At 40.0% G+C, this 26,841-nt stretch overlaps 1 protein-coding gene across 2 annotated transcripts in view; it reads left to right on the top strand.

The window, feature by feature from the left end:
- SVIL (supervillin) overlaps positions 1-26,841 on the top strand; it is a 143,286-nt gene that overhangs the window by 4,404 nt on the left and 112,041 nt on the right. For both annotated transcript variants that reach the window (XM_074900052.1, XM_074900051.1), the window contains exon 2: positions 26,539-26,626. The gene's annotated coding sequence lies outside the window, so the exon portion shown is untranslated. The remainder of the gene's footprint in view (positions 1-26,538; positions 26,627-26,841) is intronic.

The following is a 26,841-nucleotide window of genomic DNA, read 5'->3' as shown; positions in this document are numbered from 1 at the left end:
GAAATGTTTCTTTTGAGTTACACTATTTTTAATCAAGATGCAGTGGATTGAAGCATTCCATTATGAACTCTGTTTTGGTGCCTAACATAATTAGGAGTGGTACAGTTATGCTATAAAGTATTAGCCAGTTTGTTAGTAGTATTTAATTATGGTTTGTCTTGAGCAAGACAGATGGTAACACCGATACTGTGCTTCTGAGACTAGAAAACTGGAAAGATCACTTGAAATAAGGTGATGCAATTTTTGTGCAAGGTCACGTACAAAATGGTGTTGTCTTCAGATGGCAATGGTGAAACAAGTGAGCTCTCCTTGCAACATGCCATCAGCCATTGCGTAAGCAGCAGCAAATAAGCCCTATTCCTATCTCTAGGTGTAAGCAGTAGGATGTATTGTCTTAAGGTGCCAGCTTACTTTTACACCAATGTGCAACACTACTATAAAAAAGCTGTAAAATAGTGCCTGTTTATTCAAACCCTCCTTTCTAGCACACTGAACGTCTTTTTCTAAAGCAGATAGGTAACTTCTGTGTACTCAGTGTCTATATTAAGAGTTTGTATCTGGCTGTCTTCCTGAATGTAGCTGGAAGATACTGTCACAAGAGAAATTCTTTTATATGTTAGATGGCAACCTGTTGGTCTGAATAATGCATTGTTGGGGACTGTTGGTGGTAAAATAGCAGCAGTTTGGAAAGCTCTATGATCCTAATCCAGACCCATTTTAAAGGGTCCAGACCCGTTTTAAACTTTTAGTACAGAGTCTTGTATGGTTTAGTCCAGTTGGAGGGCCAGCTGTCTGTTTTGGAAATGAGACTGCCACCTTCTAAGATGAAAGCCATATTTTTGCGAATATGAACTCTTTTGTATCTGCTCACTGTGCCTTGTCTGAAGGAAGGAGCAGCTGTAGTGCACTCGCCAGACCTGCATTTGGCTGTTGCTGCCATTGTGTTGTGTGTAAACACGTACCATTATTTTGGATCACATAGCAGCCTGTTCAAAAGGGTCTCGCATTCCCCAGCTGTTCCGCAACTTTTCCATCTCTGAGCTTGCCAGCTGCTTGATACAGGCAACTGTAGCTGCATTTGTTTCTCTGGTGGTAAGTATTAGTGGAGATAAAATTGACTTCTTGTTAAATGCTAGGTGCTGTGAGCCCCTCTCCTGCTTCTAATGGACTTAAAAAAAAAAAAAAAAGGTAGATATTCTTACTGTATCAAAAATTGTCAGAGGTTTTCTCTGACACTAGTTGGACAGATTGCATAAAATCTGATTTTTCGGATTTGGCAAAATATGAAATAAGATTGTGTTTACATGTACATCTGCAGCCTGTGGTAGTAACTAGTCTGAAAGAACTATGGGGTATGAAAAGTTGCCCCTTAAAGCCATGTCAACAGCTCTTTTGTTTCCCCACTTAACTGAACAGTGTTCGGTTTAACAAGGCATCCTCTGCTCTCTTGTCAGCCAACCGTTTCATTTACAGATTTCTGAAATGAGTTTTATTTCAGTGGCAGCACTGCTCAATTTGGATGATAAGGTAAGAACAGGGCTATGAAATGCCTTGTATCTGCAGTGAGCGCTCAGTCCAGGTGAAGGACTATAGGCTGAGCCCTGCCTTTTGGATTTTTCCATCCAGCCTGCTGCCCCTGCCATGAAAGGGATAGGAGATGTCCAGAAAATGTTTTGTGTGTCTGAACTCCTCTTTTCTGCAGCAGTGAATCCATAACTATCTCCCTGGAGAGACAGAAGGCGAAAGGCAGACTATCTTTGTATAGTGAACTTCAGTGAAAGTTTTGAACAGAGTAAACTCAAGCGCCTTTGGAAAAAGAAGATAATTCTTCTAGTGACTAAAGTTACTGTTCTAAACATTTAACCTGTTCTACACTGTCAGTTTGAAACTTCGGGTGAGAAGGAGCATATACTTGGTTGCTGCAAGAGATTGTTAAAGATAGCAATAAAGCTAAGTTTTCAGAGGCTTGAGCTGGTTTTAATAATGTACAAGGGGATAAATTGGGTTCTTGAAACCTGATTTAATGCAGTTTGTACATGAAGAACGTAAATTTAAATTTCCCTAGCTGTGTGAATTGTTCCATGATGAAGGAGACTGAAAAGGAATGGTTTGTGCATTCTTGCTGTTGATAGCAGAAAAGGCTGCCTCTGCCCCAGTTTGCTAGTTACCCATTTTAACTGGTCTGAAAACCCTGTTATTCAGAGAGGAAGTTTTCAGGTGATTGTAGATGTATTTCTTTTTTCCAACCCCTTTTTTTAAAAAAATCTTTAGCTAGGCCTACTCTGCTAGCTGGTTGTAGCTTTCATGTTAAACATCAATACTACCTAAATTATGATAGTAAGAGGATGACCCTGGTTTAATAATTGAGCCTTGCCCTGTAAAAACAAAAGAAAAAACATGTAAAGAAGTCTCTTGATTTAAGGTAGCGTATTTCAGGATCTGTTTTTCATATCTCCAAATAACTGAGAGTTTGACCTTTTCCATTCTAATGCCAGCGTCTTAAAAGAAGTTGAAACACTGTCTTTGGCTAGGTGCTTGCTCTTGTCTTCTGGAAAATTACTCTTTTGGACTCAGTGTCGGAGTACTAAATCAGTATAAGTCTGTATTTCTGCTATGATTTCAGACAAAGAGTTTGAAATGATCGTGTTAGATGCATAGTTACCTTAGCTGAGCAAAGTCATGGATATTAGCTTAAAATGTGTAGTTAGTACAGAAAATGTACAAAAGAATGTATATTCTGGATTTAGTAATCACAGGTATGAACGGTTCTTCAGAAAACAGGTAACAGGGGTTCTCATCCAGAATAGCTGTCCAGGCTTCAAAAACAGAGGAAGACAACTGAGTGTGATACTGAGGGCGCAGGAAGAGAGGTGAGGACTGGTGGAGGAACATCTGTCACAGAGAAGGTTAGGGAGAGTAGGTTTTTTGTGTGTTTGTTTTTTTTTTTTTTTAATTGGGTTTTGTTTTGTTTTTTTTAGAAGTGATGCTGATTAATTCATACATCCCTTTGCAGCGAGTCTAGGGAATGGATGTGGAGGAGACTGGGAGGAGTGGAATTTGAGAAGTATGAAAGTAAGGAGGTGTTGGTTTGTCATCAGTTGAGCAGAGGAGGAAGACAGTATCTGATTAATAAGAGTTGTTCAGTTATCAAAGGCTTTAGGAGAAACAAATATTTCTTATGGAAGGTGGTGGGAAATCAAGTGGTAAGACTTGAAATGACAGTAAATTGCTAAACATGTTTAAAAGCAATGGGGGAAAAAGAAGGGGCTACTTCCTCACTTACCTCCAAAACCTGTTTTTAACTAGGTTGGTGGAAGTTCTGGAAAGGTATAAAAGTAGAGCATTGGAGAAAGCTTTTTGTTAGGGTGTTGGTTTGGTGTTTTGTTTTGGTTTTTTTTCCTTCAAATTAAAAGTTGTGAACTTTAAAATTTGCTCCATCCCCTACAGGGAAAAATATTTATTTTAAAGTTTCCTCTAAACTTAAATTGGCTTCCCAGCCAATTTTAAAGACATGTCTGTCTATGTAATGCCTTCCAGCTCCAGGAAAGCTGACAACTGTAGGGTTTAGCGGAGGAGGAGACCTTGTGGATTGCACAGGAGAGCAGCATTTCCAGCAGCAGGGAAACTGCTGTTCTGAAAATGTAACTTGAATTAATCCCTTCAACCTTTGTTTCCTTCTGCTGTTGTTAATGATTTCCTTTGCACAGCTAGTGGTAAGTGCTGCTTTGCCTGCCTCCCTTCACTGACTCTTCCACTGCTCTCTGAAAATAAAAATTACAGTATGTGTTAATTTAAAGACAGAAATAGAGCAGCAGCAGGTAGAGCTGCTTCTTCAGGCTGCAGGTTGTTGTGTGATGAGAGTTGACAATTTAAGCTGTTTCTCTCCAGGGTGGTCGTTGTCACTCTTACTGTGGGTTGTCCTGCACACTGGCGAGCTTGGGTGCCTGTTACCTCACAGGTTGTGCGGTTCACAACTCTTCCCTGTGTGTAGCTGATCAGCCATGTGTATGGCACCCCAGAGCCTACTTACACTTAATTGTCTCTATCACTGGAAAGATTCAGGGAAGCAGCTTACTTAAGCAAAAGTTGCAATCATGAACAAAATTACAAAAAAAAACCAAAGTGTATTTACTGAAGTTGTATCTAACAGTAAGGCTCTGGTTTAGTTAGGCTGCTGTTACTAGGGTTGCCTGTTACTTGTGTTCTGGATGCTTTGCCTGGTTTCTGTGCTGCATGTGAGGCTGTGCTCTTGTCTGTAATCAGTGTTCAGGTGTTAACTGCTAAAAAGTACTGTTTCTTCTTCCCACCTTACTCCACAAGATTGCTTAGTTTATGTATTCCTGATTACATCACATTGTTGGCTTGAGGCTTAAATTACTTCAGTTAGAGTATTCTGTCGTTTGTGGTTTAAAGGATATACTGTGACAGATAGTACTTCAAAGGAGTTTGTACAAAACTTGACCCTTGCAAAGTTCAGAGCGTAAAGACTCCCCAGAACTCTATAAACACCCTGACCGTGGGATTGCACCAAACCTCTCCTGGAAGCTCTCCCTGGTGCCTGTCCTCTTCCTTCCTGTTATATTGTAGAGTGCCAGTAGTTGACAGACAAAGGATTTGTTTTTTCTTAAATACACTTGTTTGTCTTGTCTCCATATTTTGTGCATGCCTGACTTAACAACTTGCATGCAAATGCCTATTTTTGTATTGTTTTTGTGGGTTGGCAACGAAGTTTTTCTGGCTTCCTACTGCAAGCAAAAGCCTGGAGTATGGAAATAAGTTGTTTAGATGGATTCCTGGTATGGAATGCAAGTTTAATTCTTCTATCTTGAAATTAAATTACATTGAATAAAATGAACTTTGAATTTACGTGGCACTGAACCCAGCTAAACACCTTTCTAGGACTTAAATTAATAAAAGCTATAGCATAACTACCTACCGCTAGGTATGCATTTCAGGTGCTTGTGGTTTAAGAGGGAAATGCTCAGCTAATACTTCTGTAATAAACTTCATGTCTGAAATGCACTGTGTAACATAACCTGCTGGGATAGTACAGCCACAGACAACTTGAAGGGATTTGTGTGGGCAGGGAGGTGGCAGATGAAACATTCCAGGTGAGATATAAATTTCCATTCCCTGGTTTGAAAACCTAATCTGCCTTTCAGTAGGGAGCTAGGGACCTGCGAAAAAAGTTACCATTGATTTTTGTTTCATCCTACCTCCTATTGGAGCCCTGACCTAGTAGCCTTTTAAAAGAAACCTTTAAAGCAGTATTTGGTCAGACATGCTCTTTCTGGGCTCTTAGGAGGTGCTTGCCAGCAACGAGCTGCTGAAATCAAAAGCAAAACCCCAAAAGACCCATATATGTGTGTGAAGTAAGGAAGCTGAGGATTAGAGTAGTTTTGTGCTGAACTGCAGCCTGGTTGAAAGATCTTTCCAAGTGCAATAAAGAGAGGGAACACCTTTAATACTGTCTTCAAGAATTATGATTACTTGTGAAATTCCTAGAGTAACATACCAACTTTCATGATGCAATAGTAATGTCCTTCCAGTAAAACAAATGCTGTTTCATTAAATGGTTCTTATGCAAAGACTGACATGAGAACTTACAATCATGCCAGTCTCTGCTACAACAAAGCAAGTAATCTTGGTGTTACAGAGGTTGGTTTCTTAAGGAAGCCCAAAAAAAAACTTTTTCCATGAACAAGTTGGTATGAATTGGCATTCTTTCTTGCACAGGAAACCACAAACTCTTATTGTGGAAAACTTCTAACTCTTGTGAAAGAGTCATTAGTTTTGTGTATTAAAGTTGTTCAGAATGTTCTAGTTGTTTTTTTTTTTGGTGTGGCCTCCAGAGAGCTGCTGTAAGAAACACTACTCTTTTGATAAACAGAAGATCATTTGCTCAAATGTTTCCAGTCACTTGCATTCACTGTGCATGCTACTGGAGCTTGGATACTTGTCAAATATCTACAAGCCTGAGACCATCTTTATTCCTCAATTATTTTTAACCCCCCCCCAGTCTCTAAGTATAACAGTTGTAGTAGCAACTGAACATGATCCCTGCATTAAATACAACAATGTGTTTGAGTTGCTTTGTTAGGGTTTCTGAAACTGGTACACTTGAAATTACCTGTGGTGGTTGGGTAGCTCCTGGACCAGTGCCACTCAGCATACACACATGGATGTGTGCACACACGTACACATACATACATATGTGTGCTTGTGCACACTTCTTGTCAACACTTAGCCAACGCTTGTGTGCAGTGTCAAGGTGACTTGCATACCACTAGCGTGCAATACGGTACTACAGGCTAGGAGCCTCAGGTTCAGGCGACTTGAAAAACTACTTGTAACACTTAGCCAAGACTATTCTGGACACCTCTGTTTTTCTTCATGCTGGTCACTATGACCTGGTCTTCTCAATTGATTTTTTTTTTTTTTAAAAATCCTTATTCTGGATTTCAAATTATCAGTTTTTCAGACTTCACCTAAGGTAAGCCTCTCTTTCTTAACTGAGAACTGCATCCTTAATTTATTCCTTTCAAATATACCATCAAGAGTATAACTCGAATTACACAGCAAATTCTTGGGTTTCTTCTTAATGAAAGAAGAAAGAACAATGGGTGGAGGCGTAGCAAATTACTAGGCTAGCAGTGATAAAAGTAATATTTTTTGCAGAGCAGGCTACTTGTTTCAAACAGATTTATCACATCATTTTCATTAATGTTTTATACTTTCTACTATTTTGGAGTGTTCGCTGGGCTCTCAAGTACTAGAACTTTACTGCTGCTATTTAAGGCAGGACATCTGTCATAATGTGTCTAGAGTCTGATCTCCCCAAGCCTGAACAATTCTCGCCTTTGTACTCTACCTATGTAGTTGTTGCTCTTTCTACAACCTAAAAATACTGCAAATAAATAAAGCTACAGAGAGGTTAAATGACTCTTTGAAAGTCTGTGATTTCTGAGAACAGGAACTTGCCAGTAGCTATGTCCTGTGTTGTCAAAGCACTGTCCAGACAGAGTTTTAAGAATTTGCTAAACTAGGCCAAATTGACTTTCCTTTCTGTTCAGGCATAACTTTCTGTACTGGAAAGGTATGCGCAAAATAAATTCTTGCTGCTTACAAATGGTGTTAACACTGTCTGATGCTGCACAGGTAAAGGCTTCTTAGGATCCAGCCCTAGCAACATCCTCTTGGTGTGCTACCCTTGTTTTGCTCCCTTGCTTCTGGAAATCAGGGCTTGCACACCAACTTCCTTGGCTTTTGGAACTCTCCCCTTGCAGCAGCCTTGGTGTTGGCTGCCCTCTCAGTCGTGGTTTATGTCCCAACAGCTGTTCAGTTTGCACACTTTTATTGTAAATGCTATTTACAATATTATTAGAATATTATTGAATATTCCCTGCACAGGATAGAGAGGTTACTCTGTAACTCATTTCTAGAAGGGGCAGACTTTTTGGGGTATGCCCGAGAAATTATTTCCCTTCTCCCACAGAAACCCCACTCTGAAAACTCTTGTTTTAAATGCAATTTTAATGAGCTTTGAAACCTGTATTACATTTTTCAGGCCAACTTTTTATGTGTGTAGCTTTGCAGTAATACCATTTTGGGGATGAAGTTTTATAAACATAACAGCTCCCTACTCCTCCCATTTCCCTCTTTCCTTCCTGTTCCCAGCTGTATGCCTGTGCTGATTATTCTGGGCTGTAGTCCACTCCTTAATTTTGTAATCTGCTTTATCTCAGGTTTTGGTTGCTGGGTCATCACTAAGGACGCTCTCAGACCTCCAGTGCATGTGAGAGCTGGTGCAGTGGGGATCAGCCCAGCTGGGAGTGGGGACAGAGAGGCCTAAGGCCCCTTGGCCAGCTCCTGACTTTAGAGCCTTGGTCTTCATGCTGGTGGAGCAAGGTGGGTCAGAGTCAGACCTGACAAAAATACGTACTCTTCACAGTTCACTTCATTAGATGATGGATCCATGTACGAACATGGGTTTTCCATCTTGCCTTTCAGCTGTGATTTGACAGAAGCTTCCAGATGGAACACTGAAGTAGTGTTTATATGAAGCTTAAAATGCTGGAATTGGAATTTTTTTTTCTTTGTGGCTTCTTTTCCATGCTTTTTTAAAAAAAGTTGTTTGTTTAAAGGAAACCATGCTTTTCAGGGAAGATCACAGCTAGGAAAAGCCAGAAACAATTGCAGTTGTATAGTGTTGTTTGGATTTGGTGGATTGTAACTGTGTATGACTGTTATTAATGTAAAACTGCAGATCCTTTACTTGTTCATCAGATTGTAAAGATGCTATGAGAGCATCTAGAATCTTTTAAAGACAGCATGAACTGCTGTAATTTGGAGTTACAACAGTCATGGTGACAGCATGTCTCTTCTGTACTGGTGGAATAAATTAAAGAGAATGGGGAAAAATGCTAGGGAGGAAGGAGATTTTAAATAACTATACTTGGGTCAATGCAAACAACATAGGAAGTTTTGTTAAAATTGGGCTGACTACTGAAAAGTTTGCTAGAGAGTAATATGTGCTCTTGAACCTGATGGCTTTGACTTGTGATCATCAGTGAAGGCCTGCTTTTTCACCTAGTTTTGCAATTGGGGATTTGCTTTGGCACAAAGGAGACAAGTGTCTTGTTTGATTTAGCAAATACGAGTGTCTGGTTGGAAACAGTCCCAGCAATGATCTGATTCCTAGCCTTTTCTGTAACCACTCAATAGTGCCACCAATGCATATTTGGCAACAAAAGAGTTATTACAACCTGCATAAACTCCAGTATTTTTTAATGTCTCAAAAAACACTTGATTATAGGGTAAAAGCCAGTCATTTATAAACATTGGCTGGAAGCAAAGTAATTAGATTTAACAGGACAGTTTGGTGGATTGTCAGTTCAAAGTATTCTGGCTTCCTAGGAACTGCCAGCTGAGCTTAACAAAACTATTGCTTCTACCTCCTGACTTTGTAGCCTCACAGGTACCTCACAGTACAGCAGCCTTGCCTCTTAAGACATCATCATCATCTAGACCAAGATCTCCAGATTATTGCTAGGCTTTGTTTATAAAGGTCACCTGAGCTGGCTGTATTGGCTGCTGCAGGTGTTGAATTGCCCCAGTGTTTTGTGAGAATGCTGTACTGTACTACCGGTACATTCTCCAGGATGTCATATATGCATTTTTGACCAAAATAAAAAGGATGTTTTTACACCTTAACAAAACTTTTGCTTGTTATAAATTGAAGTATTTGAGTTAAAGCAAAAAAAAACCCAACAAAATAACCCAGACCAAAACTATTTGATTTCTCACTTCATTCTGGCAGTAGATGCACATCCACTGTGCAAACGGGAGACTCATGGTTGTGTTAAAATCCAGACGTGGGGAGGGTGTTCTACATTACAGGTGGATGAAATCAATGTCAGAGCCATCTGGCAACGGGCAGTGTGCAACTGCTTGACTTCCTTGAACTTCACTTGTCTAAACAAACTTCTGTCACAGGTTTCATTTTGAGGAGTGTCCTGAAAAGATTCTCATTAATTTTTTTATGTTATGATCTTTTTATGTCTGGTGATTTTATTGGCCAAAATATTACATAATTCAGATCTGAGATTTAGACTCAAAGTTAGGGTAATATCTCCATAGCAAAGTCCATGTTGGTCAGAGATGTTCTAGTGTTAATTGTCAACAGAGATGCCCTCACTGCTCAGCTGAGCTGCAAGGCCTGTTAGCTGAGCACTGCTTACAGCACTTTAGTTGTTTAAGTGCTATTTCTGATGTTACACAGTCCTGAAATATTTAACTTAATAGCTGTGCCATGGAGGACCCTTATCCTAAAATGTGCTGCTAGAATTTAGTTGGGACTGTTTGGATTATGCTCACAAATATTACTTTATCTTTTCTCTAGATTTAATTACAGCATCTATTTAATTCATTCTTTTCAAATAGTGTGCTTGAATTAAAGGAAGAATCAAAATTTACTTTGATCTTTGAGCACAAAATCTGATACTACTCAGTTCATGGCAACCTGAGTATTGTGTTTTATTTTTTTTTAAATCATCTTAATTTCTGTATCGAGTGCTGTTGTTTAGGACAAGCATGTATTCGTGTGTGCACCTGATTCACAAGAGTCACTTTTATGTTTCAGTTGTCTTGGGCACTCGAGAGACTTGTTTTATCTTGTCTACCATCCTTACCTCATTTTGCCTCATTTATGTTTGTTCATTGTGTGGCATGATCCATTTCCAAACCCTGGGGAGGGGTTTTCGACTACAACTCTCCCTGTCAAGTGTAAATAAGTCTTCAGTCTTATTCTGTAATTGCTCAGTGAAAAGATCTGTCTTAGTTGTTCTTGAAGAAGCTGAGATGTTTTGAGGTGTTGCAAATCAGAAGATGATCATAGATCTGTAAGGGTTTTTCTGTTTTCCAGTGTAACATAATGTCATCACTAACAGACTGAGCACTTTTGAAAATTCTGTATGCTTGGGTGAGCAGAAGTGCAATAGGCCCCATGAATCCAATATGTCCCTAATTATGTTGTTGTAGTAGAAAAAAATATTTTAAAACTTCAGAATTCTTACATTTATTGAATTTATTTTTAATGAAATTAATTTAATTAATGAGGGTGACATTTCCAGTCATGTTGTTGAAAGATGCTTAAGCCCAGGAAATAAATCTAAAGACAGGGATTGTGTCTTGGATACATTAAGTGATGATCTGAATAGGCCATGACTTACTTGTTAATGACCATTCAGCATTAGTCATATCATTCTGCCTTGTCTGAGAACACTAAATGTTTAATATTCCTTCCATTTCTGAATCTAGCCATTCTAGAGATGGCAATTAGTTGTGGCTGTTATCTTTAGTAGGATATTTGCCTGTTGCTGTTTTGGATTTTATAATCTGTTTCTGTCATTAGTCTGTTCTTGGGTGTTTGGGGGGTTTTCTTTGGGTTTTTTCGGCTGTGTGTTCCTTTCTAACTTGCTACAGACTTCATTGCTAGACTTTCAGGCCATGCCCAGTTGATGCACATAGTCCCAACAACCAAGATATCTTGTGTTCTGTTGGAGTTGGATGATGTGGTTGTGTTTTTTAGGATGATGCATAATAACCTGACCAGGAGAGATGACTGTAAAATAAAGAAGAGAAAAATAGGATTCTGAATTAGGCAGGCTCTTGCTAGCTGTAGCAAAAGAGCTGCTGGAAAGCAGGTATACTTTTTTCTATTATGTGTATCTTAAGAGTTACACAGTTTAAATTCTCATTTAAAACTTTTGGGAACACTCTGCTGTTCCTGATTTCATCCGGATACACAAAGCATTTTTGCCATTGCTGTGCTGACCCACTGAATGATGATGCTTCTGTTGTAGTAATTGCTATTCTAGCTTGGGTAGGAAATGGCCAATGTATCTGCCAAATCCAAATTTGTTTCCTCCTTTGTAGAGATGTAAAAGGAGCATGTGCTAAGGCTTCTGCACAAAGCAGATCTTACGGTGTAGCTGAATGTAACTGAAGATCATAGCTACCTTTATAGTGCATGGTAAGTGATGGATCACATGGAGACCAGTTTAATGGAAACTTGGTTTATTGTACTGCCAGAAACTTTGGAATCAACCCTAATTGCCCAATTCAAGTGACAAGACTTCTATTCAGCAAAGACTTTAAACACAGTTTGTCCTTCCCTCCCTCCTCTTACCACTTACCACTTCTACCTTGGCTGGCCAAACACTTGAAGTTGCTGACCACTCTAGCACTTCTACCTTTACCTGACCTCCACCAAATCTTCTCTTTTAGCCATATATGCAATATCTTTCTTTTCTGGTCAAAAGAAAGCATGCACTTCTTGTTTGTATTCATTCTTTGGGGTCGTGCACCCCTCAGTAATTTTGCTAGAGTGGGATGGTGGTATGAGTTTGGAAGGAGGGCATGATTTATAATAATGTCTCACAGATTTTGTCTCTACAGACAAAGGGTCAATGAGGGTCAAAAAAACCCCCTACCCCTCTTGCAGACCAATTTGAAAAACTTGGTGTTCAAAAATTTGACAATTACTACATGTAGAACAGTCTTTTTAAAGATATTTTTTTAAAAAATTCTTGAAGTGTAGAAATGGACACCTGTCTCTGTTATCCATTTTGTCAGTGCTGGCAAGCTGGAAAGTGCAAGTATTGCTTGTGATGAGCTGGAATTCTGGTGCTAACAATGCTGTTGACTCCCTTGCTACCTGCTGCTTTCTGTGCTTGATACAAGAAGTCTGTTCGTCTGCAGTCCTGTGGTAAACAGTTGTGATAACTGACACTTCTCAGCATGTAAGAAGTTCAGCATCTTCAAAGCAGAGAATATGTTACATAATCATGGAATCATTTGGGTTGGAAAAGACCTTTAAGATCATCAAGTCCATCCATTAACTTATCACTGCCAAGTCCACCACTAAACCATGTCCCTAAGTGCCACATCTACACATCTTCTAAATACCTCCAGGGATGGTGACTCCACCACTTCCCTGGGCAGCCTGTTCCAATGCTTGACAACCCTTTCAGTGAACAAATTGTTCCTAATATCCAATCTAAACCTCCCCTGGTGCAACTTGAGGCCATTTTCTCTTGCCCTATCACTTGGTACGTGGGAGGCCCACCTCACTACAGCCTCCTTTCAGGTAGTTGTAAAGAGTGATAAGGTCTCTCCTGAGCTTCCTTTTTTTCAGGCTATACAACCCCAGTTCCCTCACTCTTCATAAGACTTGCTCTCTAGACCCTTCCCAGCTTTGTTGCCCTTCTTTGGACATGCTCCAGCACCTCAGTGTAGTGAGTGGCCTGAAATTGAACACTGTGCTACTAATGGCTTTGGACTAACTAAATTAAATGGAAATGGACAGTTCCTCACTTAAAATGTGTTCAAGATCTTGTTTGTAAACAAACTCTTAGAGATGAATGATGCATCTGATTTTTCAATATTTCTCCTATGTTTAAGTACTGTAGTAGACTGTAGAGTATCAAAATTGATGAAAGCAAGTGAAAGCTGATTTGTGTTGGATAAAGCGAATGCACTCGGGTTTGAGGGGATGATTCTCTAGACCTTTATTTGGAAACTTCAGGGTATTTTGAATGCCATGGACTTAAGTTGCAATAAAGAGGTAACATGGCTGCAAAATGAGTCAGAGGAATGAGAGAAACTAAGAAAATTTAATAAAAGTTACCTTGTGGTAATGAAGTCTTGAATGTATGGGGTTTTTTTGAGGACGTGGTTAAGAACTGTAATAAGCAGCATAATTGAAGGTGTCTTCTGAAGGAAAAAAATACTATTTTTATCAAATCAGAACATGCCAATATCTCTGAGCCTGAAGGAATGTTTCAAAGAATTCATTTTGAGAACCTGGAAGACAATCTATTGCACGTATGTGGAAATCTCCTCCATAATAATAGGTTAGCAGAAGTCATTGGTTTGCATGCTGATAAAGTATCTCTTTCACAAGTGTTGCTACTCAACAAGTCAAAGAACATTACAATTTGATTCTGCAGCCGTTTCAGAAGAGGTCCTAAATAATTGATGCCCCTGCCAGAGAAGCTGGGAGACCTGGTAATGGAACCACCTCTGATGTCAAGTTTTAGTTGTATAGGAGCTTATTAAATAATGAAAGCTTTAAATGTAAGATCATATTTTATTTTGGCAAAGATTGGCATATATTTAATTACAGGTGTGCTCTATTCCTAGGGGGTTTATGAGAAAATTTTGAAATTTGAAAATGTTCTTGCTCAGATAAAGTTTAGCATGGTAATTTACTGCAAGTCTCATTAAACAGTGTTTGCTTGCGTTACGATATGAGTTCAAGATGGACTACTGTGACTTGAATCAATGGCAGCTCGTTTACAAGTATAAAAGGAATCTTCTGTTGCCAGGTTAGTCAAAGTTGCTTAGTTGCTTAGTCAAAGTTGCTGAAGTTATTTGAATGTACCGTCAGTGAAACCTGTACACAGGGTCCTGGGTAGAATTTAGTGTTTGTCACTGGGATACCCACACTCATACTGTTTAGAGCACATGGCACTTGCTGCATGCTTTTGTAAATCGGATTTGGGAGAGGAACTAGTTTATGCTGCTAGTACTTGGCTTTTATTTTGGTATATCTAATTGATATGTAAAAGATGAGGAAGGAATTCAAGCTGAAGATTAAGGAGTGAGTGTGTCTGAGAGTGCTCAAGCTATGTGATTTGCCCTCTGAACGCATGACTGAAGCTCTAACTATAGTACATGTTTCTGGCCACTGTTTCTGTCCTGGGGCGCTCTGTCAAAAGAGATTCCCACCCCTGTTACTCGCACATGTCAGAGGTAACTCAGTAGGAGTGCACACTGCAAATATGCACAGTCCTGATTTATAACTGAGGTCTGGCTGAGCAGAGCTGTGCAAGTGCAGGTTAGAAGTCACTCAGATAACATAAATCCAGAATACTTGGGCCTGCCAGTCGGCTGATACGTGAAGTGGGTGTTCTACAGCACATACTCTCTAAACTGCAAGGAAAAGCTTGAAACAGTAGTTGATTTATAGACTTGCTGTAAACCCAGTTTTAATCTGTTTGTTTTTGTTGTGCTGTTGATGCTTGGTTTTGGTTTTGATTTTTGTTTTTCCACTGCCTTTTTTAGCCTGTAGGTATGGAAATTCCATTGAACTTTGGTGAAATTCAAAGGTGGTGCATATAGTTAATTTTTGCATTAATTCAAGTTCTTACACTTGCACATTTGGCATAGTGGGTTACCTACCCGAGAGGGGAATTGCTTTTCTGTGATGTGTCTAGCTTTTCAGAAACTCAATTAAAAAAAGAAATCACATTTACCCTTTATGTTGTATCCCTTTGTGTATGTTACAGAAAACGCACTTACCTGCTGCTGGCTAACTGGCAAACTGGATATCTGCCCTAGGCATGTAGGTTATGAATTTGCATGGAGTTGGGGAAAAGCTAGAGGGCACGCCTTTGTGCAGGGCAGAACTGAGCTGGTGCAGAGGTGCTGCAGTTTTTTTAAGCGTCTGAAACAGGGAGGTCTGCTCTTGTTCAGACGTCTTCCCTAGGCGAGAGGAGTGCTGACTGAGCTTGCCAGTAATGATCAGGCCTCCAGGTGGTGATCACAGTAAGCATGCTGTGTTTACAGCCCTGCTTTCCCAGGAGTTACATGAGGCAAAGATGTACTCCTGTCACTTGTTCTGTTGGAAGCTACTTATCACTAGCAGCTAAATGACATGCAAAACAATCAAACTATGGCTCTTCCAGCTTTATTGGTGTTCTGGCTTATGGTACTTGCTTCTGTTTTCAAAACTGAATTTGTCAGCATAGACAGACTACTTCACTCTGAAATGTTAACGCTTATCAGAAGTGCTTCTTGTGTTGTAATAAACATATGTGACTTTCCTCTACAACAAAAGCTGCATATCATGCGTGCTTTTTTCCCCCCACTGTTTATTCGATAGCCTGCCAAAGAGCATAGATATCTTCTGAACAGATTTATGCAAAGCTGGCAAATCAAGTGGTAATGATGTTGCTTCCATTAAATTCAGACTGTTGTATTCAACATACAGTATTCATGGCTGTACTACTTGCTACAATGATGTACACCACAAAATTCCTTAGATCTTCGATTTAAGCTATAATTTGAGATGGCTAACTTAAAACAAAAGAACCCAACTCCATAAATAAACTCTAAACAGCATAAACTTTTAAATAGCAGACACAGTTAGCAAGGAACTACACAAATCCCACAGGACTAGATAATCTCTACCATATTTATTTAATCCACTAAGTGAGTAAAATTTCCAAAGTTTAGCTCATGAAGAAGACCAGATTGTTTGTGATGTGATTTCATGAAACAAACAAAGATGCTAAAGGCTCCAGAGGTTACTTAAGGTTTTGCAGATGGGTTAATGGCTACTTCTTAATTGTTTAAAGTATGTGTGAGGAGATACATGGCAGTTATAGAAAGAATGTCTAAGAAAGAAACTTACCATTAGATAAGTGCTGAATTTCTTTACAGGTATAGCTGTGTTTCCAACAGGTCACTTATAACCTGTTTGAAATAGTGAGTGAAGTTTATGCTACTTACTCTGCTAGGTAATACATGTTGCTAAACTAGTTGTGCTAATAAAGTGAACATTTGCTGTGATGTTTCTGGTTCTGCTTTGGTACTATCAACACATACCTGTCCAGATCCCATACATCCTATCTAATTTTTCCGCTTAAGACAGCTGTGTCAATAGAAGAACTGTGTGGAAAACAACACTTGCAGCAGTCTAGAAAAAAATGTTCCCCAGAACACAGGTGTTGGAGGAAGGATGGCTGGGAAGAGGTTCTCAGCCTTGGAGTTGGTAGACTTCCTAATGGGTTGTCTTTGCTGGCCTTTCAGGTAGCCAGAGCCAAACACCACCAGAGGTACAGCTACCACACTGAAGATCATAGGAAGTTGTAGCTTCCCTTTGGGGTGCTTTAAGAATGGACAGGGCTTCCGCCCTTTCTTGAGAGAGGAGAAGTGAGATTCAGCTTTTGGGGACATTTTATCCAGGGAACCTCCTGAAGACCATGTCTTGCCTTTTCCTTTTTTATGGCTAATTGTTGTCTAATTGAGATAAAGCAGCATGCGTGCTTTCAGTACAGGAGTTTGCACTTACTCAGATAATTCTGCTGTGTGATGCCGCACACTCAGATGCAGAAGGAATCACAGAAATAGCAGCAAATGGTCATCTTGTTGAGCATGCAGATTTGTAAAAAGGAAGTCCCCTTCTCTGTCCCCTCCTTTGTACTGGAGTTTCCTGCAAAACAGAGGCTTGTCCTGAAGTCTCCTGCCTCAACATGGATTCCTCTGTAAGCTTCATTTTCAGTAAATCTCTGACTCAAAGTCCCTAGATAACGTAAAGTTTGGGTGATAGGAGCCACAGATTTGTCCAAAATGGGTATTCTGTGGAAAAAATTCCCTCCCTTAGGCACATAATCTAAGAAATTGCTCCAGTGAGTTAACATGCATCTCAGTGCCCTTTTAACTTTCATCCTCACCAGAGCCTTGAAATTGGAGAGTTTTCTTCAACTTGAATGATGGACTGGGAGCTGGATTATGGAGGCTAGCTACCATGTTCTCACCCATGTGTACCAGCTTCCCCCTTTGCACCCCTCTGCTTTTCAGACCCTGTACTGAATCATCTGTGTTTAATGTGCAAGGAAGCAATTGAATTATTTTTATGGTTGCTGGTCTGAAATGAGTCAGTGCAGGGTCAGACATGTTATGGAGTACAAAAGGGATAGACTCACGCAGCCAGGGAGAGGAGTGGGAATCTGGCAGCCAGCAGCTGGCTGAGATTGCCATGGAGCCACAGCCCAAACCCAGTGATGTCTCCAAGGTCACACAAGCTTCTGTCAGCAAGAAATTGAAACCATCTCTCTTGTGCTGTAAGGTGCTGACCACAGGTCTGTCACATGCAATAACTGGTAGGAAGTGTATTTAGATTTATTCTACTTGAATTTATTGTTTGCTTGCAAATACTGATATACAAATTAGTAGATACTTTATAGTATATGCCAAAATCCAAACGTACTGAGCTGGTCATAATTGCAGATCTTCATGTGTAAGCTGGGTGCATTCTATGAGGAATGCACAATTCGAGTAACTTTCCTTTAGAAATGTGATTTTTGGATAGACAGTGATCTGTCAACTATAGCACGTTTATATTTAAGGGCTACTGCCTTTTAAGAAAGACAGCTCAGGAATTAGTGTCTGAAACAGATCCTTATGTGGTATTATACTGCCAGCTCAGTAAAAAAATTAGTTTGCAGTTGCCTGATAACTCATACAATCTGCAGCACGACACATTATCAGTGGCCTAATACAAAATTTAGAATGGAGTATTTCACTAATCCCGGACACAGACACTTCTTGGAAGATACAGCATTTTGAGCTATGTTCCTTATCATTAAGGCAATGCTGAATTTAATGGTCTGAGGGCAGAGCTTACATCATGTATTCTGGCATAAATTTCTATGTATTATTTTTTGTTTGGATTCATTTGGGAAGGAAAAAAATAGAAAACTTCTTTGAGTGAAGAGTTTACAATGCTGTGCTGGTTATGAAGCTGTCTGCTTCACTCCTGTGTTATTAGTTTCTTTAGAAAAAAGGGTTAGCCAAAAAAAATTCTGGACATGCTTATATATAACATGCATTTTCTTTACAGAATACACTACAGTTAATTGAATTTGGAGGCCTTTCTCCTAGCTCTGGCAAATTTTGTGAAGCTACCATTTGACTTAATTTCTGTGTATTTTTTTTTATTATTATTTCTTGAAACCAAAGAAATCTTGTTGCAGATTAGAAAAAACAAACCAGGACAATATTGGAGAAATCTGTATCCAGAAATTCAATATATTGTCTGATGCTCTTCTAGGAACAAATGTATCATGTGGATTTTTATGCAGGAGGATTTTTAGACTTTTAATGGTTGGGTGTTAGCCACAAGGTTCATGTGACATAACAAATGTGGAACATCTGTGTACTGATGCACATCACTGTTCTAAAAGTTATTCCCACCACCACATGCATTGAATTAAATACAAGAATTTAGGGGAAAGAACAGCTGAAAGAACACATTCTGTCAAATACAATAGCAAGGATCTGTTGTGCAAGCTGTTGGAGCTCACTCATGCACTTCTCCATGCACTTCTTATTCAGAGATGTGCTCTGTGCATTAACTGTTGCCCCTTTTGGACTGGGAGAGTTCGGTCAGTGGCAAACTATTTTCTGGATAGAAATTACAGTTTAGCATAAGGGATTTCTAGATATAGTTCCTTGTCTGAGTGATGTATGGACTGTATGTGACATTAAGTATGTTTTTGCCAAGAAAGGTGGGGCCAGATGATCCTTGAGGTCCCTTCCAACATGGTATTCTATGATTCTAAGTATCTGGCCAAGTTGGCATACTTGAGATGGAAATTAAGTGTGGCTGACTGGCTTTGACCAGGATCTCTCATATTAAAAAATGAATCTTATTCATAACTCTGCCCGAAATAACCTTACTCAGTGACCAATGTCCTTGTAAATCCTGAGTGCTAGTGTTTGACTCCATGCTGTAACTGGAGTAAGGTTTTTTGGATATAAAATGACTGTGATGTAGAAAAGAAAAGCAACTCTTATAGGTAAGATTTGATGTTCAGAATTCTGGACCAGTAGCTTGGAACCCAGTTTTTCTAGACTGCTTACCAAATTGGAAGAAGAGTGCTGTACTTCATCACAACTTGTATACTCAGTGCTATCACCTTGATCTGACAAGAGGCTGCCAGGTTTAGACTGCAGGATACAGTACATCCAAAAATCAGACTTCAGGATGTAGATCATAGCTTATGTTGAGGTAGAGTTCACTGTTGGGGTGGCAAGAAGCTCACTGCGATGCAGAAGGCAAGCATGGTAGATAAAAACAGGTGTCTTCATAATGACTTGCATGTATTTCAGAAATGGTCTGAAACTTTAGATGTTTAGGTTTGAACACATGGTTAAGTAGTGGGGTTTTTTTTAAGTAATGCAAAGCTATTCTTTCAAATGTTGTCATTACAGGTAAAGATTTATTGAATTTGGTATACACAGCTAGAAACAAGTCTTAAAAACTCGGTCCTTACTTTCTAGTTTATCATCACAGCCCTGAATCTGGAAGCACAAACATAAAGGACCTCCTTTAGGTGATCTGAACTTAGTTTTAAACAGCTCTCTTAAATGATTTCTGAATACTTACTTCATACATTGAAATTATGATGGCTGTTTCCATGCTGTGCTTAACTCTTTTTGAACTTAATATTTCTGAAGCTTTTAATATCTTGTTCAAAAGGTATTTCAGTTTGTAAGAGCTTCTGCATTAGAATGCATGTAAAAGTTCCAACATAGCTACATATGCCTGTGTTTCAGAGACAGTGTGTACAGATACTGGAAAGCTTGGGCACTTTGAAAATGTCACTTCACGTAGAAACAGCTTCTGAATGGTGTCCTGCTTTTAGGGGAGGCATAAGAAATGGTCTGAAGTAAAGGGAACATCTCTGGGATTTGTTGTCCATAGCCAGGTGCTTAGGGAGTGGACAGAATGGTATATAAGCCCTAAACAATTTGGGCATCCATCCATCTTAATTGTCCTGTACATCAATGATGTCTTAGAATTTGATACGTTTTCATTAAATAATTTTTATAATAAAACTATAGTTAGCTTGTATACAAAATGTAGATTCTTTAATGATTAAATTTGGGGGCGTGTGTGTGTTTGTTTGGGTTTTAAGTTGATAGTTTTGAAACTAACTTAATTCTGGGGTGGTTTTTGGTTTGGTTTTTTTTTTTTTTTCCTTTTCAAAAGCTCTTGGTCAAAACCAACTAGCCACTCTCCCACACCAGTCTGCCTGGGCTCTCTAAGAGGCCACCCCCCCAGGACTGACTCTGTGAGCCCTGTGTCTTTAGTGATGAGGACCCATGCAGATTTTTACATCACATTTTCAACAGACTTCTTGTCTTGAGTGCTGGCTACAGTAAGTACATCTGAGTCAGCAGTTCTGTCCCTGTGCCCTCTGAAAGTCTGATACAGAATCTGGGCTGAACTAATTGTGATCTGTCCAGTATGGGACTTGCATAAGCTGGGTGTTTCTATTTGAAATTTTTTTAAAATTGAACTTTGTAAAACTGTAGTTAGGAAACAATTCTGTATGTCCAGAATTAAGCTGGTGTTCAAAGTAGTTAAATGCAGCTTTGATGTAAATTCATATAAACACAACAATAGCTTCACATCTGTAGAACAATTTAAGTTATGTAGCTTCTTTTACCCGTGCTCCAGTTTTGTTAAACAATTGAGAGTAATCCTGTGAAGCCCCTCTGACTTCAGTCTCCTGGGAAAATAATTTGATAATTTTTCTAAGGCTTTGAAGAGACTTCTGATGTCTTGAGTGTTTATTACACTAGAGGTCAGTGTATGACGGGAGCTTCTGTGAGGTGGTATAGAGTTTCTTGCAGAATCCTATTTCATCAAATTTGAAACCAGATTGTAAGAGAAACTGTAGCCTACTCCTGTGGAAAAAAAGCTTCACATTAACATGTCTTATGACTTTCTTGGCTAAAGGGCTTTTTTGAGCTTCCTGCTTTTAATTCTTCTTACTTAAGGGGTATTTGGCAAATATCAATAACAGCACTTTAATGTGGTAAGCATGAATATGCACACTCAATTGTTCCAATGTACATCCATCTTGCATTGCAATAACATGGCTTTTTGGTTCAAATATATTTCTATATGCCATGCTATTTATAGGAGTCATCCTTAACTTTTGCACTGTACTTATTGAGGGCATGGTGGGAGAATTGTCCACGCACCTATTATTCTTAGTGTAGATGTCAACTTCCCAGGCACTGAGCTGGTATCTTCCAGGTGAATGGTTTCACTTTTGGGTGTCAAGTGTGATTCTATTGTGATACTTGTAGCGATCATCTCCTCATCAGGTTTTCTTCACTTCTGCAGAAAAGTGATTTCTTTAAACATCTGGAATGTGCAAAAGCAGATTGTTTCTGAAAACATCACTGGGCAGGTGGACTAGAACAGATGGTCAAACTGCGACAGTGTTATGTGAGGTCAAATGGGAGAGAAATGTACTGAAGGAGAGTCCTGCTGACTGGAGCAGATTGCATCACAAATTACAATTTAAGTACGATGGTGAAATAGAAAGAAATAACAGCGGGGTGGATTTGAGTTTTTGAATGTGTTTTCTAAGAGAACTGACTACAAACAAAAGTGCCTGTATCCTGTTACTCTTGTATAAGGTTCTTCCATAACACCTGGAAAACAAAAAAAATAACAATGTGAGATGTTAAGAGTTTACAGGCTAGCACCAATATGGAGGGTAAGTGCAGGCATAGAACAGAATTCTGCTGTTCTTAAGTGATTTTCTGAGTGGTCAGGAGAGACCTGGACTGATGAAAGTCTTTGTGGCCTTTCTTTTTGGCGGGTTGGAAGGTGGAGGGGACACTGTAAAAGCATAAACAGCAGTCTGAAAATCTCCTTTGTGCTTGGCTTCTGCCCGGTATGTTTTGTTACGTGCCTCTGTAGGATTAAGAAGGATGACACCTCGGTTGAGATAGTGTGAAGGAGGTGTTAGACTCTGGTTTAATTGAACTCTCTGTGAGGATTCCTATTGTTGTGGTTTGAGCTCAGAAGGCAACTGAGTACCACGCAGCCACTCACTTTCCCCTTCTCCCCCAGGACTGGGAAGGGAAAAATAAGCAAAGATGCTGCTCACTCCCCTCTTCCCACCCAGCACTGGGAAGGAGGGAAGCAAAGGACCCAGGAACTTGACATAAGGACAGGGAGAGATGACATCATCCTTTAAGGCACCGGCAAAAGACAGACTCATTAGGGGAAGAAAAAAACCCCATAAATTTAATGCAGACACTAGCAACAACACCACAAAACAGACAAAGACCAAACATTACCACATCTTGAAAACACCTTCCCCCACCCCTCCCTTCTTGCTGGGCTCAGCTTTGCTCCTGATTTCTCTACCTTCTTTCCCCCAGTGACGCAGGGGGCAGGGAAATGGGCGTGTGGTCAGCCCTGCTGCTTCTTTCACCTTGGGGATGAAGGGAACTTCTGGCATTCCTCCCCTGTTCCAGCATAGTCCCCCTCTCACAGGAGACAATCCTCCACAAACCAACTCCTGTGTAGGCTTCTTCCCGTGGGGTCCCGGCCTTCTTCAGGCACAGTCACCTGGGTCGGCATGGGGCCCCCCACAGGCTGCAAATCAACATCTGCTCCACTGTGGGCCTCCACAGGTGGCAGGGAGGGGGGTGGCCCTGCCTCTCACCACAGGGTACATGGTGGGGGGTTCTCTGCACTAGTGCATCACCCCCCTTTCTCCTTCTTTCTTGCACTGACCTCAGTGCTCACACAGATGTTCTCCTTGTAACTCCTCCTCACAATTCCCCCAACTCCTCCCAGGTTCCCCTTCTTAAATACATTATCTCAGAATTGCAGCCACCATCACTAGTTGGCCTGGCCTTGGTGCAGAGGCAGGTCCAACTTGGAGCTGGGGAAGCCTGGAGAAGTTTCTCACAGGGGCCACTGCTGTAGCCCCCTCCCCTGCTACCAAAAACCCCTGCCACTCACTCAAACCAGGACACCTGTATTCAGGAAAGTTGTTGCACTCTTCTACCCCTTTCCCGGGTTTTTTCCAGGCTGCATTTTTTTTTCAATTCTCTGTAAGAAATGAAGATGTATCAAGGCTTTGTAGAATGGGACCTTATCAAAACATCTCTAAGTTGTGGTGTCAGGATTCATTGAGTTGGGTTTGAAGAGCCTGAGAAGATGATGGCTTTGCAGAACTGATGAGATACAAGTCATTAAGCAACAAGTAAAACATCCTAAAAATTTATTTCTTTCTGTCCTTTTGACATTGGAGGGATGCAACCTTAATTTGTTTCAGTGAAACTCTTTAAAGTCACTTCTGCATGTAAAAGCTCCAGAACTACAACACATCTTAAAGAAAGGAAGCTGTTGTAGCTGTCCTGTAGCCAGCCTAGTGAATAACGTGATGGGTCACTGCAGATTCCTGCAGAGCAGATATATTTGTGTCTGCTGTGCACATAGTGACAGTCTTTCCTGGGTCAGCTGTTAAGTTAGTCCAAATACTGATGTTAACTGCATCCAGAAGAATCTTTGTATCGAAAAACTGTAAGTTTGATTATTCTTCTGGATCAAAAATGATGGATCTTTGTGGCTAAGCAGAAGCAATTACCCACTAGCCCCTCTTTCTAGTTCATAATATCAAGTATTCAAATGATATTTTGATGTTTCTCTTTCCTTCCTGATGTACTGACTGATTACAGGATCTATCTGTTGTATAATAAAGCAGATTTCATCAAAGAGGCAAAAATTAATATTTGTAGTGTCTTTTCCTGCTTTTGTTCTAAACTCTCAAAATGCGGGAGTTATCAGACACGTGGTTCAAGTGGCTTGCCAGAGACTTCTCACATAAAATGGAGAGTGCAAAAAATTGCAGCCAAGGTCAGCCTTTAAAAGGTTGGAATTCAATTGCCAGCTGTCACGTTTTGATTTCAATCTCAAATATTCCCTTATAGGTGCTCTGTATTTCTTTGGCCTTCTGTTTATCTCATTTTGTATTCTTGCCAAAACTTCTTGTAAGACTTCTGACACTAACAAGGATGTGTAGAATATAGTGACATAGGCAAATACAAAAAAAACCCCACCAACTCTGTCAAGATAGTTCAACTCACACCAGATATTCAAGGTTCTTTTAAAAGAATAGGCTTTGACAGTCTTCAAAGTTGCAGGCCTTCAAAACTGAAGCACCATGGTCATATCTATTTTGTTCCAATACACAAAGGTAGTGTTTGCCAAAAAAAGAAGAAATAATGAAATATGCTAGTGAGGTAGTAGCAGTGTGCACCAGGTTAAATGCATGCTGTGCGTTATAAATGTCACCTCTTCCCACCTCACAGTAGCTTCCAGGAAACCTGTGAAGTAGTTGGCCAAAACTGTCTGGATTTCAAATCCTTCCTTTTCTGACTTTTTAAGAAGTTAGTACATAAAGAGGAAGAAGGTAGAACAGTAGAAGTAATCAGGCAGTTAAGCAGCAAGAAGGAATTTGGAAACTGAACATTATGTGATGGTAGAGAACCTAGTTTATCTTTCTTTCAACTACCCCTCACCCACCATCTTTTTTTCTTAAACCTTCCCACCAGGCTGACGTGAGTCCCTGCTCATTTACCTTTCCAAAGCAGCAATGCTTATTTGAGGTAGTGAAAGCTGGAAGTGGGAAAACAATAGTTTGTGGTTTACCATAATCTGGGAACTTTAGGCTAGTTTCCTGCCTGAAATACAAAGATAAATATGGGTAGACCATGAAAACTGGTTTAGTTAAAATGTGTGAACAGCTGCATAATATTAGGGCGAAGACTGAATTGCTGCCTTATCTGTTCCCATGGACTCTAAGGTAATCTATGCTTGGAGGTTTGCTTGTCTTCTAAAATGAGAATTTTTTTCCAACTCAGGCAAAATCCTGTCTCATCTGTCTGTCTTTTCAGTGAATTATTTTTGTTTTGACCTCTTCTCTAGATGCTGTTATTAGTGTCTGACATGTTCAGCAGCTGCAGTGGAAGCAGAGCAGTGACCTGTCTGCTCTTAGCAGTTGTTGCTCTGGTCATGTAGGGTATCATGACTTCATTTTCTGTCTCTTAATAGATTTAAAAAAGGAAGTTTAATAATGCAGTTGTGAAAGTGAAAGTGTATATGGCACCTAAAAATACATGCAGGTGAGCAGAACCTCACCCAGCGAGAGTAAAAATGTTGTTTTAGCTGCCAGCTATATTACAAAAGGAAGACAATAATCTGTTCAACAGCACAGACTGTTCCATGGAGTTCAGATCTGCACTGGAGAATTCTTCCCTCTCTGTGGGAAGAAACAACTGCATTGGTGGTACAGAACAGAGTAACAAGCCCAGAGTAGCTGATTATTTTACGTTTTTGTGAGTTCAAGGGGATTGACATCTTTAAGGAAAATGTGGTGCTGGGATAATTCAGCTAAATTCATCCAGTTTGAAACAATCTAACTTGGATACTGCATCAACATGCATCTCCACATGTGCTAAGTGCCTAGAGAGGTTGTGGCTGCCCCCTCCCTGGCAGTGTTCAAGGCCAGGTTGAACGGGGCTTTGAGCAACCTTGTCTAGTGGAAGGTGTCTCTGCCCATGGCAGGGGGGTTGGGACTGGATGATCTTTAAGGTCCCTTCCAACCCAAACCATTCTGTGATTTTATGCTTGTAAATCACCCTGTGGGAAAGGAATTAGTGTTACAGGCAGAGCCAGAGATGTTTTGTATTTGCTGAAGAAGAAAATAAAAGCAGTTGTGGTTCAAGGTGTGGGGATCAAAGATCAGGCCACGTGGCAGGTGTTGCCCACATAACTGGGCTTGCTTGATAGGTCAAGTGCTCTCCACTGGGAGAAGTCTTAGGTCTGTCTCCTGATTGCTGTGGTTGTAGGAGGAGAGCTGGCTCTTCCAGTTGCATCCACTGATGTTTAAAATTAAAAATGTTGAGGATAATAGTCTTTTGGCAGATGCCGTTGTTTTGTTGTCTTCAGTGCTTCTTGACCTTATCAAAAGGTGTAATATAGACTACTTTCTGTGAGGTGGTTAAGTGAAAGCTTGGCATTTCTAGAGAAAATGGTAGTTCAACAATGTGTCTCATGTTAAAGGCTCAGGCTAATAACTGAAGGGTCAAGTTCTTTGGGTACCTAGCAAACTTAAAAGACCTCTTTCCCTGTGAATATAGCTACAGTGCATCCGTAGCTGGGCTTTGAAAAGTGCTGTTGCTTGTGGTGATGATCTTGTCTATATGAATGGGCAAGGTAGCAATATACTCTAAATTGCTTCATGCCCTGTAGCCAGTCAGGTCATCCCCTTTGTGAAACTGCAGGGTGGTTCTGAAGTTGTTTTCATACCCTGGGATGTGCATTTGTGGTTCTTACCCATACTTTTTTGTGTTTATTTCTTGTAGGAGGAGGACTGCCTTTTGAATTGTGAGCCACTTGGAATGGTGATGCAGATTTACCTCGAGGGTCAGCCCTGTATGGTTGGGATTTAAGGTGAGCCTATGTTGAAAAATGGATGCAGATGTGAATGCAGAACTACGGGTGGTTGTTTTTCTTTCTTTTTTTCTGGAGTTGTTTGTATCAAACATTTAAAGAAAAATCAGTACATGCCACCTACTACATATTTAGCATGAAATAAAAAGCAGTGGTATAATAGTTAAGATCCCAGAGTAGCCTTTAGGACCTTCAGAAAAGATGGATGGTATTTA

This window comes from Athene noctua, chromosome 2 (genome assembly GCF_965140245.1).
Source record: "Athene noctua chromosome 2, bAthNoc1.hap1.1, whole genome shotgun sequence".
Lineage (NCBI taxonomy): Eukaryota > Metazoa > Chordata > Aves > Strigiformes > Strigidae > Athene > Athene noctua.
This window is presented reverse-complemented; position numbering and strand designations above follow the sequence as displayed.